This window comes from Thrips palmi, unplaced genomic scaffold (assembly GCF_012932325.1).
Source record: "Thrips palmi isolate BJ-2018 unplaced genomic scaffold, TpBJ-2018v1 HiC_scaffold_17, whole genome shotgun sequence".
Classification (NCBI taxonomy): domain Eukaryota; kingdom Metazoa; phylum Arthropoda; class Insecta; order Thysanoptera; family Thripidae; genus Thrips; species Thrips palmi.
In genome coordinates, this window is record NW_023144626.1 from 2,351,027 (window position 1) to 2,369,621 (window position 18,595).

At 62.1% G+C, this 18,595-nt stretch overlaps 1 protein-coding gene across 1 annotated transcript in view; it reads left to right on the forward strand.

Annotated features, from left to right (window-relative positions):
* The first annotated feature begins 454 nt into the window (after positions 1 to 454).
* Positions 455 to 18,595, forward strand: part of LOC117643846 (hemicentin-2-like) — a 166,533-nt gene continuing 148,392 nt past the window's right edge. The window contains exon 1 of the mRNA XM_034382963.1: positions 455 to 611. The gene's annotated coding sequence lies outside the window, so the exon portion shown is untranslated. The remainder of the gene's footprint in view (positions 612 to 18,595) is intronic.

Sequence of the window (18,595 nt, forward strand, 5' to 3'; positions counted from 1 at the left end):
GGCCTGGAGCGCTGGGGGTTGTTTTAACCCAGTAATCCGGAACCCCTGGCGCCTCCATCGCCCAGGGGTTCTAGCGCAATTCAGCCCTGGAACCCTAGAGCCCTCCAGCGCCCCGGGTCCTGCGGGTCCTGCGGGAGAGCGGGGCGCCCCGCCGCGCCGCGCCGCGCGAGGGCGCCACTGCTGCCTGCATTTCGACGGCGGCGGCGGCGGCGCGGCGAGGGGTGGACGGGCTGCGCGGCGACGCGGCGGCCCGCGGCCCCTCAGTGTGCTGCTCGAAGCCGGCAGGATCGAACCGAGCGCCGCTGCCGCGCGCCCCGCGCCCCGCGACGCCGCCAACCCCGCGACTAGGACGACGACTCCGCGAGTGCGCCGCGAGGAGCCGTCCGCGTCGGCACCGGTCGGTCCTGTGCGATCGCCGCCGAGGACCGCGTCGAGGCCGACGGCGTGCCGCCGCGCGCCGCTCGAGGAGTGACAGTGCCGCAGTGTGTAGCAGAGTGTGACCAAGTGTGGCCAAGTGTGACAGTGTGGCGACTAGAGGAAGCCGCGCTCCGCGCAGTGCGGCAAGGAAGTGGGGACCAACCCTTGACCCGACCACCTGAAGGCCCTTGAGGGTAGGTGTCAACTTATCGGCAGCCTGCCATGAGGGACACCCCGCACGTCAGCTGCTTATCTATTAATCCGACGATGCCGTGTGAGGGAAGAAGCCACACGCAACCACCACCACCGCCACCATCACCACCGCACCGCATGCCTGCAGCCCCGCATATTCGTCCGGGCATTCCCTCGGTGCAGCGACCCAGTTCGGCTCCCTGAGGCAGGCCGAGGCTTGCAGAGGCAGGCCGCGATCGGCGCGGCTTGAAGCCTCAGCCGCCGGCACTCGCTGTTTTATTTGCCTTCCTTCCTCGGCCGGCCCGGCACACTGGTGCAGACCTGCGGGCCACGGCCGGGCCACGGCCCTGCGGCCCGGACGAGGCAGGACTGGTGGTCGAGCTGCGCGGCCGGGGCTTTATGCGGCTGGCAGGCTGGCAGGGCCAAAATAAGCATAAAGGGTGAAAAGCCGAATCCGAGCCGCGTGGAGCGGAGCCGCGTGAGCCGGGCCAGCCAGCCCGCCAGGTCAGTTCCACGAGGTTCCACACCCCCCGCGGCACGCACGCTATGCCGGCAAGCCAGGCAGCCAGCCTGGGGGAAAATAATAGGAATGGAAGGTCATGTCCGCCCTTGTCTCGTGTCGTGGCCTGGCGGCGTGGCGGTGTGGGCTGGCGGTGTGGCTTGGCGGTGTGGCTTGGCGGGGTGGCTTGGCGGTAGTGCCTGGTGGCCGTGGCGGCCGGGTCGCGTGCGAAGGAATGCTTTCTTTGGCCGCGGCGCCGCCGTGGAGAGCCCTGGCTGCCCTAGCCACCCCAGCCCTGGCAGGCAGGTGCTGCCGGCAGCGAGTCCTACTTCCCCGCAACACTCCGTGCACTCCGTGCCGTCCGTGCCGATCTTCCGGCGGCAGCGCAACTCCACCGCGGCGCGCGCGGAATCCCGAGCAGAAAGGAGAGCGAAAAAAGGAACCGGAAATGACACTTTTTGCGCAGTCTAGACGCGCGCGGCGCGGCACGGCGCGGCACAGCTCGGCGTCTTCCCCCACTTTGATGAACAGATGTGCCGCCGCGATATCGCCCCGCCGCCCCGCCGACGTCACTTCTGCGGCCCGCCGGCCTGGCTGCCCGCCTGGCTGCCCGCCTGGCTGCCCGCCTGGCTGCCCGCCTGGCTGCCCGCCTGGCTGCCCGCCTGGCCGGGCGGCGAGGCGGCCGTCCCGCGACGCAAACTGCCGTTTAAAGACCGCGCGGTGACAGGCCGCTGCCCCGGGCCGCTTTGGCGCGCCTTGCCGCGCTTTGGCGGCGTTGGGGGAAAAACATGAGCGTCTCGCTTTGTTCTCCGGACCCTCCTTGGGGGCCCGGCGGCAGCAGGCGGCCGGGCCTAAGCGGTGGCAGATCGCCGAGGTGAATAATGGACGGTCTCGCCAACAACATGCAGGCCGTCGTCCTGGCCGTCGTCCTGGCCGTCGTCCTGGCCGTCGTCCTGGCCGTCGTCCTGGCCGTCGTCTCGGCTCAGCCTTAAACGGTGCAGATCGGCCGCGAATTATTGACCTCCTCGCCGGAAAACATGCAGGCCGTTGTCTCGGCCGTCTTCGCGGACGTCGCCCTGGCCGTCGTCAACTTCCCCTCGAATTATTCAGGGCCTCGTCATTTGGTCGCGGCCGCGATGCCGGATGGTTCGTGACAAACAAACTATTCTGGGAGGAGGCGGTGTAAAATGGACGACAGGCGGCGTCGGCGGACGACGACGACGGTGACAGCGACGACGTGAACCTCTTACTCGAAACTATGTTGATTGATTCTGGTCGACCCCTCGCCCCCTCCCCTGCCACTTCTCTTCTGATGACAGTGTCGCATTCGGCGCCTCGGCGACATGACAATTATCGTCAGAAAGTTCCCCAAAGTGGCGGAGCGTCGCGGCGGAGAGTGAGGGGGGCCGGCCTCTTCGGCTCCGGCCTGCTTCGGCCTGCTTCGGCCTGCTTCGGCCGACCAAACTGTCCCGCCCTAACTATGTCTCCTTTCTGGACGGGCGTGGGCAAGCCGTAGGCAAAGCCGTAAGGCGACTGGCCAACTCGCCGCGCGGAGCGGCGCAGGCCGGCGCCCAGCGCAGAGCAGGCGACAATGAATTTCAAATGAAGCCCGCCCTTCTGTGGGACAATGCCGAGTGTTAAACAAAATTAGTCAAATAACTCGAGTCTAGCGGACGGGCGTCCAAGCCGGACGCGACTCGGTGATGGGGCGGGGCGGTCGAGTGGTCGGGGGTGGTGTTGGTGGAGACAGCTGTCTGTTCCGACAATTACTCCGCTACTTATTCGACCGGCCTCCGTCTTACCTGGACTCCAGCCCCGGACTCCAGGCCTGGAGGCACCTCGCGGCCCGGCCGGGCCCGGCCCATTTTCCACTGGAACATGTTGTGGCGTCGATCCATCACGCGGGAGTCACTCTCCGCCTCCCTCGCACCCACGCAATGCGCCGCCCCACAACGCCACCTGGGATCCGGGGGTAGTTTGCAGCAGTGCCAGGCATGACGGGGTTCCTCACCGCGACACCGCCCCGCCCCGCCCCACCCCGCCTGGCACGCCTGGCACGCCTCGCACGCCGCGGCCATGGGAATGGTTCCACCGCCCCGCCCCGCCCCGCCCCGCCCCGCCCCGCCCCCCCCCCTCCCTAGACACCTGATCCCCGCGCTCTTTGATAGCACACACATGCCAAAGGGCCCGAAGGCCGAGGGGTGGCGGCAGGCCGAGGCAGGCTGCCGGCCGATACAAGGAACCGACCAAAGCACTCCGATAGAGTAGCGGCGTGGCCGCCGCCTTCCCGACCAGGTAGCGAAAACCGAGACGCCGAGACCGAGATCGATGAAACGGACAAAATCGGCGGCGACCTGTTTGAGGGACGGTCGGTCGCGGCCACCCCAGCCGAGGAACGGAGCTGCAGGCGAAGGGTGAGACATAAAGCAGGAGACAAAAAACAAAAAGAAGGGGGTGGGGTGATAAAGAGTGCACCTGGACTGCGGTGCTGCGGGCTGTCAGAACGTGTTGAATCACAGAGCGATGATTCCTCCTCCACCAGGGCCTCCGCGGCCTCCACGGGGCCGCGCCGCACGCCGCGTGGTGATCAGGCACACCATCCGTCATGCCGGGCCGGGGCGTGGCGGGGCGTGGCGGGGCGGGGCGGGGCGGGGCGGGGATGACGTCAGGCGGGCGGAGGGCTGGCCGCGGCGAGGCCCAGCGGACGGCGGCGAGCCTGGAAATGCGCGTGGCCCGGCCTGGCCCGGCGGCCCTTGTAACGACGAGGGCGCCACGTCGTAGACAGGGCTGTGGCTGTTTGCACGGGAAAGGGCTCCAAATGAAATTGGTGTGCGCGCTAAAAGGGCCTGCAGGCCGGCTAGGCCCCCGCCCTTGGTGTGGCCTGGCCCTCGCCCTCGGCCTGGCCGCAGCCCCGGAAGGCCGCAATCCCGCCGACGACGGCTACCTGCCCTCTGCCCAGCCCACCAGCCCGCACCGGGGTGTTGTTTTTGTGAGCTCATCTGTGCGACCGCCGCCGCACCGCACCGCCCGGCCGCCCCGCACCGCGCTCTCATGCAAGCCCTTTAATTTGGAGACTGTGGGCCATTTTAACGACGCCCTTCAGACTTTCGGGTTATCGCGCAGTGAAATAGGCTGCAGTCCGCGCGGGAGGGTGGTGGGGCCAGCCAGGCAGGCGGCGGCAATAACTGAGGATGCCGATGAAAATCTTTAGTGCCAACACACGCATTTTAATAGACGGCCGTTTAACAATCTAACGAGCCCGGCTGGCCCACGCCCTGCACTGCAACAAAGGCCAGCTCAACTGCCGGCCGATGCCGAACTCGGTCTCTCTCGCACTCACGGAGGCCGGGCTGTTCCCGCCCAGCGATCTAGAGAATGCGGTGGGGGCGGCCCCGGCAAGGCCCAGCCCGTGTCAGGTGAACTGGATCTAGCTTGGTGCAGGCCGGCCCGCTCGGCTCGCTCGGCGCGGGGCGGAAGAGAAAAATGGGCCGAAACCGGCAAAGGCATGAAAGGAAAAAGAAGGCGGGAGGAAGCAGGGCGGAAATAAAAAAATAAGAAAAAAAATAAAAAGAGATGCCGCTGGCAGCACTCCAAGGCGCGCCAAGGCGATACCAATTGTTATGCGGCATTATCAGGGCAGATGCTGCCGTGTCCCCGTCCGCGCCGTCCGCGCCGTCTTCCTCCCCGGCTCCCTTTTCGCTCCCTTCGCCAGGCCGCGCCAGGCGCCTTCAACAAGTATCCGTCCACGAAGGCAATCGGGCAGAACGACGCTTTGGGCGGGGGTGGGGGCACGGGGTCCGCGCGCCACCGCGCGCCCGCGGGTCGATGGTGGGGGATCGCCGCCAAAGATGGCTCCACATCTAATTTGCGGGCTATTCGCGCTGCTAACGTCGGCAAGCTGCCTTTTTTGCCGCACAGCGCCGCCGGGCATTGGCTCACGCCTAAGTATTGTCACGTAAATTGGAGCACCCATGCAGTGTGATTCCGAACAGTGTCGCGGGTCGCTCCGTATGGGTGCGAGAGAGAGCTCAGCGACGAAAGCACTGTTCGGAATCAGTCTGCAGGCCGTGCAGACCCCTGTGAAGTCGTGGCCCACAGTCCCGGCGCGCAGGGCTGCGGCCGGGAGTGCCCACCTCCAAGGCGTCTGCAGCCTCGGGGCTCCGCTATGCTCCGCTATGCTCCGCTACGCTGTGCTCTGTTTCCTCTCCGTCTCCGTCTGCGAGCCTCTCTGTCTATAAGGGCCGAACGGTCTATATCCACTCCAAGCTCGGGGCAATGAAGGATCGCACAAAGAGCGGGAAAAAATGAGGTGGCCCAAAACGGGCGCTGAACCCCTACACCCTACGCCGAGCCACGCCACGCGCCCTACGCTAACGACCAGGGCGGGCTGCGGGGCTGCCGCTGGGCGGCGGGCACTAAAGCCCAAAGGCGGCGGTCGAGGCTGCTGGCCTCCGGTCGTTGTATTCTAAGGTCCCTCGCGAGTTAATTACTCTAATGGCCCTTGAGAGATCGACTGGGGAGAAGGGGGCGGGGGCTCTCGTCATGAGAGGGGGGGGGGGTCGTAATGGTGGCCGGAACCGGCCGCGGACGCCCACGTGTGCAACATGACACGTTCGATGCCGTCGGTGGCGTGCCTCCATGGTGCCGCCGGCCTGCCTGGCTGCCTCCCTGGTTGACAGTGGAGCCTTCAAGGGGCAAGTGGCCTGGGGCAAGGCCTGGGGCAAGGCCTGCGGCAAGGCCTGGGGCAGGACCTCGGGCAGGGCTTCGGGCTGCGATTTCGATTGACAACGCCCTGCTCTCGCCGCCTCGCCCGCCGGGCTTAAAGGAAACGAGCAGCCAATAGTAAAAGAGCGGCGCCTTGGCCGCCATTTGTGTCCCGAACGGCCTAACGGCTGCCACTCAAGCCATAACCATAACCATCACAGCGCAAATCGGATCCATGTTTTTGATAATGGCCTTGATAATTCGCCCCGCCCGCGCTAATGAAGCAGTAGTGAAATCTCAGCAACCCTTTCGCCTTTGCCTGCCTTCAGCGCGATGATGAAGCTAGCCGCTGGTCCTTCCCTGCTCTGCATTAGCTCGGCTCGGCCTGCCACTTAGAAAGGCTGGCGGATGGCAATCATGGCAATCATCGTCAAGCTATCTGAGTGGCTATCGGGCGTGGCATGTACGCCATTACTCAGCGTCTCACCTGCCCCACCTTCCGCGTGTACAGTGTACGTACGCCAGCCGACCCTTCTGAAAGCCGCCAGCCGCTAGGCGCGCCTCGCGTGAACCGGCTACCCGAGCTACCCCCATCGCCAGTCGCGCGTGAACCACCTACGCCATCTGCGCGACCGTGACCCCGACTGCCTCTCCTGAACCGCCTCGCGCACTTGCCAGCTGCACTGCCTCGCCTCCCCGGCTGCCTTTGACCTACCTCCCCCCCCCCTCCTCCAGCCGGACCTACACGTTGTACGTGGTGTACACGGTGAGCCAGATGCGGCCGATCCCCGGCGCGCTGTTTGCCAGTCAGTGTGGAGTGGTGGCGCCGCCTCAATCCCGAAACAGTTTCCAAGAAGTCGGGCCGACTTTGCGGCCCGGCGCGGCGCGGCACGGCGCGGCGCAAGGTGCGGCACTGGGGTCAATCTGGCCCGGCCGCCGCCGCCAACTTTGCAAAAATAAATAAAGTGGACTTTGGCGCGGCCTGGCCAGGCTTCGCCAGGCTTGCCTCGCGGCCTTGAAGAACTAATTACCGCAGCGCTGTTGGCAGCACTGACGGCCTGTCGGGACACAATTCCAGAGACGCGCCCCGGCCGCCGCGGTTAACGGTTCAATGGACGACCCCAGGGCCGCCACGGCCGCCACGGCCTCCAGAGCCTTGCTGCGGCCTCGTTTCAATTTTTTTCGCGGTTTTGTTCCCCTAATGCTTTTTTGGTTGGCTGGGCCTGCTATGGTTGCCGGGCCCCGATTGGCATTGACATCGCTGCGGCTCGGCCGGATGGGGACTCTGCATTGTATTGTGTAGCCGGGGCATCAGCCGGGGCCGTGGCTCGACGTCGAGTGGAGACAGCAAAGGACAATCCACGTGGTGGCGCCTTGCGCGGAATGCATAGCACGTCACGCCCCACCCCACCTCACCCCACAGCGCCCCGCCCCACCCCACCATTTTTTCAATGTCGTTGTGGATCCGTTTCCGGCCGAATTGATGGTGTACAGGGCACGCCGCGTCACACCGCGACGGCCATCTGTCAACCGGGTCCGCAGCGGCGGCGAATCCATCCCAGCTGCGGAGCTGCAGATGGAGTCATGAATCGGGAAACGGACTGCCCCCACGGCACGGCACGGCACGCGCACACACGCACACGCAAACACACAAACAAACAAACACACAAACACACAAACACAAACACGGGCGCAGGCACAGCACAAAAACAGCGGCGGGATGATTTGTGCGCGCGGCTGCAGGTGCTGTAAACTTCCATGATAATAATGCAACCGTACAGTCGGCCCAGCCCGTCCCGGCCGACACGGTTTTGCTTTGTTAATGTACCGCGGGCGTCACGGCCGTCGGGGCGGTCAGGGCGCGCGGCGGTTTTTGCCAACTTTGGCCGCGGCGGCGCGGCGCAGCGTCGCGGCCGCGGCGGATCACTGCAAACTTGGCACTCGAGCTGGCCTAGTGGCCTACACCGACCGAACCCCCAGGGCTAATGGCAGGCCAGGCAGGGCGGGCAGGGAGAGAGAGAGAGAGTGAGAGAGAGAGAGAGAGAGAGAGAGAGAGAGAGAGAGAGAGAGAGAGAGAGAGAGAGAGAGAGAGAGAGAGAGAGAAAGAGAGGGGGGGGGGGAGAGAAAGGGAGGACCACGGCCTGGGTAATTTATAAAGTACTGGTTATAAATTCAATAACGTTTCAGCGCTCTCCCGGCGCCACGCCCCGCGACTACCTTCACCGCGGCAGGGGAAAAATAAAATGGGGGCATGCAGTTCACGAAAGTGGTTAGCGGTGCACCGGGGCCGCGGGCTGAGTTCGAGGGAAAGAGTGCTCTTCGGTCGAGGACATTCCTTCACAACCCTGTGACAATGTTTTGCCTTCCCTTGGAAAATATGCTGGGTTTGAATTCTCACTGTTTTAAGGGTAGTGTGTACTGCTGCAGACAGGAACTGACCCAGTGGCATGTTATTTCGACTGCACCAGCAACTAATCCATTTTTTCCCTGCGGTACTGAAACCTTTCCTGCAGTGAGTAATTCTATTCTGCCCTTTTCCCCACCCTTGCACAGTACGGAGGGCTCGGATGCACGCCGCTGCTTGGTTATACGGCTACATTTTATACACATCGTTTGCCTTGCATTTATACTGCTGTTATATTGGCTGGGTCATGGCCGGGGAGAAGAGGGGGGGGGGGACTGGCGGCGTCGTAGCAAGGTGGCCCTCCCCCTCCTTTTCCCCACCGCTGCTTGGCAGAGTCAACCTCGACGGTCTTGTAAACTTTTCAAACTGCGGCAAATTCACGGGGAAGATGCTTGGAAGTGGGTGATCCCCCAGGGACTTGCAAAGTACTCGGAAGTGGGACGTTGCATCCCAGCGCGCAGCCCAGGAGGGAAGACCAGTTTAGTGGGACACAAGTCTGGACACGTTGCCGGCTCTTCAATCGGGACTCGAATCATAGACAGGCGACCACCCCGCACCATTTGGAGTTATGAGGGTGGCAATCTTTTTGCCTCAGGTGCATTGGCGGGAGGAATTTCCGCTGTCCTTATGCGGCATCACTGTTTCCTGCTGGTTTTACTGGTGTCTGCAGCCCACTGCACTTTTATTTCGCTGTGTCCTGCCAGGCCGGGCCCTTCCGAAGGAGCGAAGGGATCCTCGAATGGGCGGCTGCGCAAGTGGCACCCCGCCCCGCCCCGCCCCGCCCCGCCCCGCCCCGCCCCGCCCCGCCCCGATACGCCGTCCGTGACTGTAGTGCCGGCCGAGTACACAAACACATCGCGTGTATTTACTGCCACTTTCCGTCCCGCTTCGGCGTTTTCCACCGCTTTCCCCCGCCTGTCGTCGTCCGTGTTGTCCGCCGTGCCCCCCCCCCCTCCCCCCCACTGCCGTGCCCGCCGAATTATTTCTTTGTTGTCGACAGACCCGCCAACTTTCAACACGTTCACTGTAACTTCTCCAACATTATTTTTTGCCCCTTTCTCGAGGGGCTGCACTTAGCCAGGCCGCAGCCGCACGCGCCGTTCCCGCCGAAGCTTTCCTGGCAGTGTGAGGGAGACAGGCCGAGGAAAGCTCTGTCCGGAATCAGCCGGCCTGCCAACCGCACGCAAGGCGACGCGCTTTTCAATGCGAACACAGCCAGCACCTCGGCCAGCCTCAGCCAAGCGGCTGTCTCTCTCGCACCCCACGGGGCGCCCGGCGAGTGCGAGAGAGACGGAGCGAGGGCCGAGTTCGGAACGGCTCGCAGCTTTTTGCCGGGCGATTGGTGCCCAATCTTTGCCTTTGCACCGCCCAGCCCCCCCCCCCTTCCCGCGGCCAACTTCCTGTGACGTGTTCCCCAGCCCGGTTATGTAGGCCCTCTGAACGGGCCCCGAAGAGACCCCCGGGGGTCGGCGGGGTGTTGAGGCAGGGCGGAGGGGCCGCGGAGGGGGCGGGGCTGTCCCTTCACCTCCGCTCCTGGTCCTGACAACATCTCCAGGGAGCCCACACTCGACTGGCTGGAGTCCGCTGGCTCCGCTAGCCGAGGCCCTGGAGGCCCTGGAGTCGGCCGGCCCGCCGCGGCGAACGCGCCTTGCGAATTAACGAGCTGTCGCGGCTTTCTGGCTTTTTGACTGACGTCGATCGGGACTCTTTCCCTCCTTTTTGTTCCCCCGATATGAAATTCCAGAACAATGAGATTAAAAGCTATAGAGGCCGGGCGGAGATTACAGCTGTAGAGGAGAGAGGGACCGGCCGGCCGGCCGGAGGGAGGGAGGGAGGGAGGGAGGGAGGGAGAGAGGGGAGGACAAACTTGGGTGCAATTACTGCAGGCTCGCGGAGGGCCCCGTGGCTCCGCGCACCGGAGAGCGACCATCGCAGCATTGCCTTATTGCCTCGTCCCACACTGAGGGCACCGTTCGGGCAGTGTGGGCGCGCGGCTCGGCGGATAGCGCCTGGCGGGTAGGCAGTCCCGCGACGCAGCAGTGCCCACGTTTTGCCTACCGCGGAGACAACAGGGGCTTCGCGCGAGAGCGCGGAGAACGCGTCCAGAGCGTTAACCAAGCAAGCCAGTTCTACCGCCTTTTTGGCACCGCCCCGAGTGGCGACGGTCGCAGACAGAGGGATGTCGAAACGAGTGGTCGACATCCTAAATCGAATTAAAGAAATTTGCCCTTGTTGCGGCGCCGGCCTTTCTGTCGTCTGTGGCGAGCAAGGGGGAGGGGGGGGGGGGAGCTATGGCGCAGAGTGGTGACCGGATTGCGCTTCAAACGGCCACCTAAATGCAGGGATTGCCACCCACGCCGCACCGCGCCGCACCGCGCCGCACCGCGCGCGGCGGTCGCTTTGTCCGGGCCGGCGTGTCCACTGGCGTCCGCCCGTCCACTCACTCGCTGCCTCGGTCTTCCTGCCCCACCGGCGCCACTCTTTCTCTTTGTCGCATCGCCTTGCCGGCCCTGGCGGCCTTGGCCGTCGTTGGCACACTGCCGGGCTCCGCCGCCCTGCGTTCCGCGCACTGCTCCGCCGCCCCGCCGCTCCGCGCGTCAGGCCGTGGCAGATCAAAGCGGACAGCTTGGCGGACTCGCTGAAGCCAGCCAAGCCAGCCCAAGCCAGCCGAAGCCACGCGCGCGCCATCAAGTTAGCAAACAAGCTCAGCCGTGGCTGAAAAAAAGAGAGAGAGTAAAAACGAGCAAAAAAAGTTTCCTAAAGCGCTCATTAAAATCAGAGGGACCGTCGTAGACCGCGGCGGGCGCCTGGAGCGGCGGCCGGTCCACCTGTGCTATGGCTGCGCCACGGCGGGGCCGCCGCGGTCCCCCCCCCCTCCACGCGAAATGAGTTTGGCGCGGCAAGGCAGGGTGTGGCGGATGGCTTACCGGCCGCCATTATCTGCCCACCATTGTTCTCGAGTAACACCACTGCATTCATTGTAACAGCACCCTAATGACGTCACCCCCCTCCTCCCCACTCCGACTCTCCTCCTTATTCATACTGTATGTGCGCTCCTGCTTGCTATGGTATCATCCCCCGATTGTGGTCCGACCGCCCCGGCCACAAGGCAGGCCGCCGGGCCCCGCCCCGGCCCCGCCTCGGCCCCGCCGGAACGCTTTGACGACAGGACGCTCTATTACTGGTCGATTCGGCTCGCCCACGTGTCTACGGCCTCTCTGTCTGTCTCTCTCTGACTGGTTTGACCAGTCATGGCAGCCGTCACGTCATGAGGAAACGTTGGTCTTCAGCGGGTCTGATTCCGAACAGTCTTCGTCGCTCTGTCTCTCTCGCACTCGTCGGGCGCAAGGCCGCGTGCGAGAGAGACAGAGCGACGGCGGCCCTCGAACCCCTCGCCTGATTTGCGGGGGCGGCGGCACGGCGGCGGCACGGCGGCGGCACGGCGGCAGGCTGGCTGCTCATGCAATTGAAATGTCGCCGCTGTTTCCCCGCAGAATGTCATCCCCAGGAATGACTTATTCCGCGCCGTGTCCTCGGCGTTTTTTGCCGACGTCCGTCCTGAATGTTAAATATGCCGCGCGGAATCTCAACTAAAACTAGCAGGGGGAGGGGGAATGGAGCCGGACTTTGAGCCATCGGTCCTAATCGGCGATCCCCTCCCCTCCCCTCCCCTCCTGCTCCCCCCCTACCTCCCCCACTCCTTCGACGCCGCTATCTGCGCCCGGCGCCTTTTGGAGCGGTCCTACTGATATGACAGAACAAGCGAACCAAGTTTAGAGAGCTGAAGTATGGAAATGGTTATTCAGACTTGGATTACTTTCCGTCCAACTTCGGCCCTGCCTCGCCCACGGTGTGTGGCGCGCGAAATTACGTGCGGGTCGGGTGGGCCGACCTCCGTGCGCCGTGGCGTGGCGTGGCGTGGCGCGCCGTGCCTTTTCATGATTTTATAACGACACCGACTCCCATCTCGTTTGCCACTGTAGTCCGCAGTTTCATTTCATCGCGTCAGGCATTCATCTCCCCGCAGAATTCATAAGGCTAAAGGCCCCTCTAGACAGCCAAGCGCGCCCGCGCGCGGAAAAAAAAGGAAGAAAAGGAGAAATAAATAAAAAAAAAGAACCTGCTTGACATAAAATGGAACGCATTTTGAACGGGCCATTCAAAATGACGAAGGCAAGCTGCGGATTTACAAGTTTGTGGCGGGTCACAAGGGAAACGCGTGGCGGTGCTGGTGTTGTGGTTGTTGACATTTCATCCGCGATAAAAGTGGGATCTCGGCTTGAATTTCGCCACCTGATCACTTGCGGTGGCTGCGTGGCCGTGACTTTGTTTTTATACTGCCGGCTCCACTTTCATTACTTCCGGTTGCGTTCTGTCAGTCACTTCCGGTGTGCTTCCGCCACTTCCGGTGCGCTTCCGCCACTTCCGGTGCGCTTCCGCCACTTCCGGTGCGCTTCCGCCACTTCCGGTGTGCTTCCGTCAGTGTAATTCTGTGACTGTCGCCCTGTGTGACTTCCCACCTTGCGACTTCCGGTCGCGCTTCCAGTGTCTTTCCAGGACTTCCGGTGCTGGTCGCGAACTTACGACTCCACCCACTTCCAGTCCCTAATAACTTTTTACGCTATACAAAAAAAAATGTTAACAGTGTATACTAATGCGTGGCGACGCCGTGCCGCACTGTGCGGTGCATTGTGGGTCGGCTTGGCTGGCTGCCAGCCCCGCCAGCCCCGCCGGCCCCGCCAGGTGAGGTGAGACCCTGCCAAGCCAAGGCCGCCTCGCCGCACCTCTGCAGTGGGCGGACCGTGCTGTCACATGCGCTTGCCACTGCCGTGTTCTCCTGTTACCGCCCCAAACCAACCGGGCCGTTTCCTGGAAAGCTTCCCCATCTGCTGCCGAAAGCAAAGCTCACAGTCCCTTCGCCCCCCATGAATGTACACGGCAGCGTCAGCTAGCTCGCCCGTACCAGGCCAAGGAATGTTTTTCTCGAAAACTCACACTTAAAGCGCTGCCCTGGGAGAACAGGGCGGTATATATCAGATGGAAGTTATGGTGTCGAATAATATCAATTAGTCGGCAAAACACTACGGCAGCTGAAATTGAACTAAATCTACTTCCATTCACGCTGGGTAAGCCGAGGAAAATCCACCCTTAATGGTCAGTGCTGTGGTCTAGCCCAAGTTTTTTTTTTCTGGGCTCACCGGTTCCTTCACAGATCGGCCTACCGGTCAACTGGGCCGCGCCGGGCCGGGCCGGTGTAGGAGGCGAACTGTACCCGTCGGCGCAGAGTACCCCCGGGTGCACAACGCCTAGGGCCATAGAACCCTGGGGTACATGACGACTAGGTTCAATGTACCCAGGGGTACAATGCGCCCAGGTGCCAGGCGAATTGTACCCCGGGTACAATGCGGCTAGGCGAAATGTACCCCGGGGTACATTTTGCCTAGGCTTATTGTATCCCCCGCCGGCCGGAGGAGGATGCACGTCGCCTAGGCGCAATGCACCCCCCCGGATACAAAGAGCCTAGGCGAGGAGTATCCCCTCGGCCGGCCGGAGGGGGATACAAAAAGCCTAGGCGCAATGCATCCCCCCCCGGATACAAAAATCGAGAAAAAAAAGAAGAAAAAAGGGGGGCCCTTCTCCCACCTCCGCACACAGGTCGGAGGGCCGCCTGCAACTTCGGTGGATCGGGGGAACCGGTGCTTTACAGGCGGCGACCCCAGGGGTTCTCGTCTGTATATGGGCCGGGCTTGAAGGGCGGGTTTGACAGTCTCTCTCTGCCTTGAGAGCCTTTGCTTTTCGCGGGGTGGTCTGTACCAATGTACACCCGCTGTCCGGCGCTCTCTACCAAACATACAGCTTGTTTAAGGGCCAGCTTCAAAGGACTTATCATCTCCTCCCGACGAATCAGGAGGACCCACCCGCGACCAATTACGGGTGGCTGGATTGACGGATCAAATACTCCGTCGCTCCAGTGCCGAGGCCAACCCGCCGAAGCGCAGTTGCTTTTTAGACACCCCAGCGGAGTGGCCAGGTGAATGTGACTCTGACCACTACGCTATCAAGCTTGTACGTCTGGCGTCGTGTTGGACGACGGGTTTGAGTTGCAGTGGAAGGAAGCCAGTCGAAAAATGTAATGAAATGATGGGAGTCGATCCCAGGACTCTACTGCCGGGCCGCACGACTTTTGCCGCTCGCCCACCACGGCCCATGACGAATGGAGCGGCGTGAGGCGGGCTCTTGACGCGACAGGAATGGACCGACCCGGTCAAAATTTCACAAGAAGTTTGGGGAGTCGAACCGCCGACCTCAGCACGGAGAAGCGACGCCTCTACTCCCTAGACCACCACAGCACATGCAGTTTGTTGGCTGCAGTCACGGTTTTCAACCACACTGGGCGAGGCAGTAAAAATAAATGTTAAAGTTCCTATAGGAATCGAACCCCCGACGTGTGGGACTGTTCTACACGGCTCCGCTCTGATGGCCTCAAACCGTTCCACAAAAGAAAGGAAATCGAAAAAAAAAATTGAGATGCCGGTATTCGAACACCGCAAATGTTACAGACGTTCGATCGCATTTGCACAGTGCGGTGTTCGAATACCGGCATCTCAATTTTTTTTTTCGATTTCCTTTCTTTTGTGGAACGGTTTGAGGCCATCAGAGCGGAGCCGTGTAGAACAGTCCCACACGTCGGGGGTTCGATTCCTATAGGAACTTTAACATTTATTTTTACTGCCTCGCCCAGTGTGGTTGAAAACCGTGACTGCAGCCAACAAACTGCATGTGCTGTGGTGGTCTAGGGAGTAGAGGCGTCGCTTCTCCGTGCTGAGGTCGGCGGTTCGACTCCCCAAACTTCTTGTGAAATTTTGACCGGGTCGGTCCATTCCTGTCGCGTCAAGAGCCCGCCTCACGCCGCTCCATTCGTCATGGGCCGTGGTGGGCGAGCGGCAAAAGTCGTGCGGCCCGGCAGTAGAGTCCTGGGATCGACTCCCATCATTTCATTACATTTTTCGACTGGCTTCCTTCCACTGCAACTCAAACCCGTCGTCCAACACGACGCCAGACGTACAAGCTTGATAGCGTAGTGGTCAGAGTCACATTCACCTGGCCACTCCGCTGGGGTGTCTAAAAAGCAACTGCGCTTCGGCGGGTTGGCCTCGGCACTGGAGCGACGGAGTATTTGATCCGTCAATCCAGCCACCCGTAATTGGTCGCGGGTGGGTCCTCCTGATTCGTCGGGAGGAGATGATAAGTCCTTTGAAGCTGGCCCTTAAACAAGCTGTATGTTTGGTAGAGAGCGCCGGACAGCGGGTGTACATTGGTACAGACCACCCCGCGAAAAGCAAAGGCTCTCAAGGCAGAGAGAGACTGTCAAACCCGCCCTTCAAGCCCGGCCCATATACAGACGAGAACCCCTGGGGTCGCCGCCTGTAAAGCACCGGTTCCCCCGATCCACCGAAGTTGCAGGCGGCCCTCCGACCTGTGTGCGGAGGTGGGAGAAGGGCCCCCCTTTTTTCTTCTTTTTTTTCTCGATTTTTGTATCCGGGGGGGGATGCATTGCACCTAGGCTTTTTGTATCCCCCTCCGGCCGGCCGAGGGGATACTCCTCGCCTAGGCTCTTTGTATCCGGGGGGGTGCATTGCGCCTAGGCGACGTGCATCCTCCTCCGGCCGGCGGGGGATACAATAAGCCTAGGCAAAATGTACCCCGGGGTACATTTCGCCTAGCCGCATTGTACCCGGGGTACAATTCGCCTGGCACCTGGGCGCATTGTACCCCTGGGTACATTGAACCTAGTCGTCATGTACCCCAGGGTTCTATGGCCCTAGGCGTTGTGCACCCGGGGGTACTCTGGGTCGGGGGGGTACACTTACACGCCGACACCGGCCGTGCATCCAGGGACTCGGATTATTCTTTTCGACCGGCGTGGTCTTGGAGGCCGGGCGGGCGGACGGGCGGGCGGACTGGGCGGCGGCTCAGGTGAGCGTTCTGGCCCGATGTCTCGGGGAAAGAAATATCGGCGGGGCCTGTGCGGAATCAGCCCGGAGAGACAGGGGCAGCGCGGCAGTACGCGGCAGTCTCAGGACAGCGCACCTCTCGAGGGAGAACAGATGGCCAATAAATGATGAGTTATGTAAGGAGCGAATAACAGTATCAAGACGCAGGACCCGCCGTGCCGTGTCGTGTCGTGCCGTGTCGTGCCGCGCCGTCCGAAAGGCCAGTCGGAAGTTTATGGCGCGGCCTCCGCGGCGCGGCTACGCTCGCCGCACCCTGGTACGCACTGGCACGCCCCGCCCCGCCCCGCTCGTCAAAATGCTCAATATCAAAGGTGGCGTCTTGGTCCTACATAGTTTATTCCGGTTGGATCAGAAATGAGGTTTCCAATAAAAACGAAAACAAAAATCGAGTGAAATTCTGGAAGGAGGCTAATAGTTCCGTTCGTCAGGGACCACAGCTTTGCCCGGATGTCCCAATCCAACGGACGTTAATCGCAAAAGAGGAAGCTACAGTGTGCTGGCCTAAAAATATACCGGATGGTGGCGCAAAGAATAAAAACAGAGGGAATGCCGGTGCCGGTACTCGAACCCACGCACGTTCCTCGCCGATTAGGTCGCGGACTCGGCGGCGTGTTTGCGCCCGCCAAACAACTGCGAGGTTAACATAGGCCGGAAGAGGCGTGTGCCCGTGCGTGTGCCTGTGTGTGTGTGTGCACGCCTGTGTGTATGTGTGCCTGTCTGTGTGTGTGTGTGCGCGCGCGCGCGCGCGTCTTTGTGTGTTCCGTGTGTGTGCGTGGAAAAGGATTAGTGGCTTGGCGGCTCCCACCAAAAACAACAAGTGGTGGCCCAGGCGCCACCCAAGGAAGTGGGGGGGAGGCTGACCAGAATGGGGGGAGGCTAAGTTCGTCCTCAAGGTGCTTGGAGGTAAGTTGAGAGAGTCCTGCGACGTGTCGCTGTGTTTGGAGGAGATGGCGACGAGCAGTGCATGCGAAGGGTGAGGCCAGCACCCCGCCGTGGTTCAAAACCCCCTCCCCTCCCCCTCGCGCCTGGGATATTTTTCCCGCGCGTCGCGCGCCGAAACACGAATAGCACCGTTTCCTTTCTTCCCGCGGGACGAGAAGCAGAGGAGAAAGATCCTCGCCGGAATGCGCGCCGCGCCCGCTTTTTCCCCGCTTTTATTTTACTCGCTCTGCGCGCCTGGGTCGCCCGGGCCGCCTGGGCCGCCTCAGCCTCAAGCAGGACTCCGGCAGCGAGCAGCTCCAGCGGCTCCAGCGGCAGGCAACGAGCACCGCCCCCTTTTTTCCGTCTGGCCCGATAAGAAAACAGTGCCCCGGACCGGTGTGGGGCGGGCGGGGTGCTGGGTGGCCCCGAAAATGGTGCCCCGCCACGCCAGCCAGGCAGGCAGGCAGGCAGGCAGGCAGGCAGGCAGGCAGGCAGGCAGGCAGGCGGGCAGGCAGGCAGGCAGGCGGGCTCGCTGCGACACAGAGATAATGCCCCGGTCCACGACGAATAAGCATTAGCCGTCTGGTCGCTAATCGTGCCTCTCGACGAGGCGCGGAGTGATTCTACACCCCCCCCCCCTCCCCTCTCCTCTCTCTCTCTCTCTCTCTCTCTCTCTCTCTCTCTCTCTCTCTCTCTCTCTCTCTCTCTCTCTCACCTTGACCCTTTCCGGACGTGCCATGAGTGCGACATGGACGGGGCGACGCAGACGCCACTCTTATTACGTATTGACTCGCTCGCTCCGATGCAGTCGCTTTGGCGGGACGTTATTGGAACCGCGAGCACCGAGCATAAATAGCGACCATAAAGCACGGCGCGACAGCTGATGAAAGCACACACACGCGCGCACACACACACTCACAGACGGGAAACAGGCGGGGGTTGAAAGAGGCGGATGAGTGTGGTGCACGCTGCGTCCACTGCCTCCACTGCGTCCATCCATCGGGCGAATGACAAACCGCTTGTCGCGTTTCTGGCGCCTGAATAATAGGCTCCATAAACCACGCCGTGCATTCCGCGCACCGTTTTCGAATATTCGGGCCCGTCGGGCCGCCGCTCGGGCCGCGGGCCCCGGCCGTGCCGAGGCGGCCAAGTCGCAGCCAAGCCAAGGCAGAGGCTCCGTCGCGAGTCTCGTGGACGGCGCACCTCGCGGGAGACGTTCGGCAAAGCACCTACACTGAAAATTTCGGATCCAATCGGCTGAATGAATCCATGTGGTTTGTCATTCACTTGCCGCACGAATCTATAGAAACCGAATCCCCATCACCTGGTTCGATCGAAAATCCCTACCTTTTTTGACGGTGTTGCCGCGGAGTCCCTCCCGCATGTCCCTTCCAAACCGTTTCATTAATCACCTGGAATCCATTCTTGAATCATTCCCTGTGA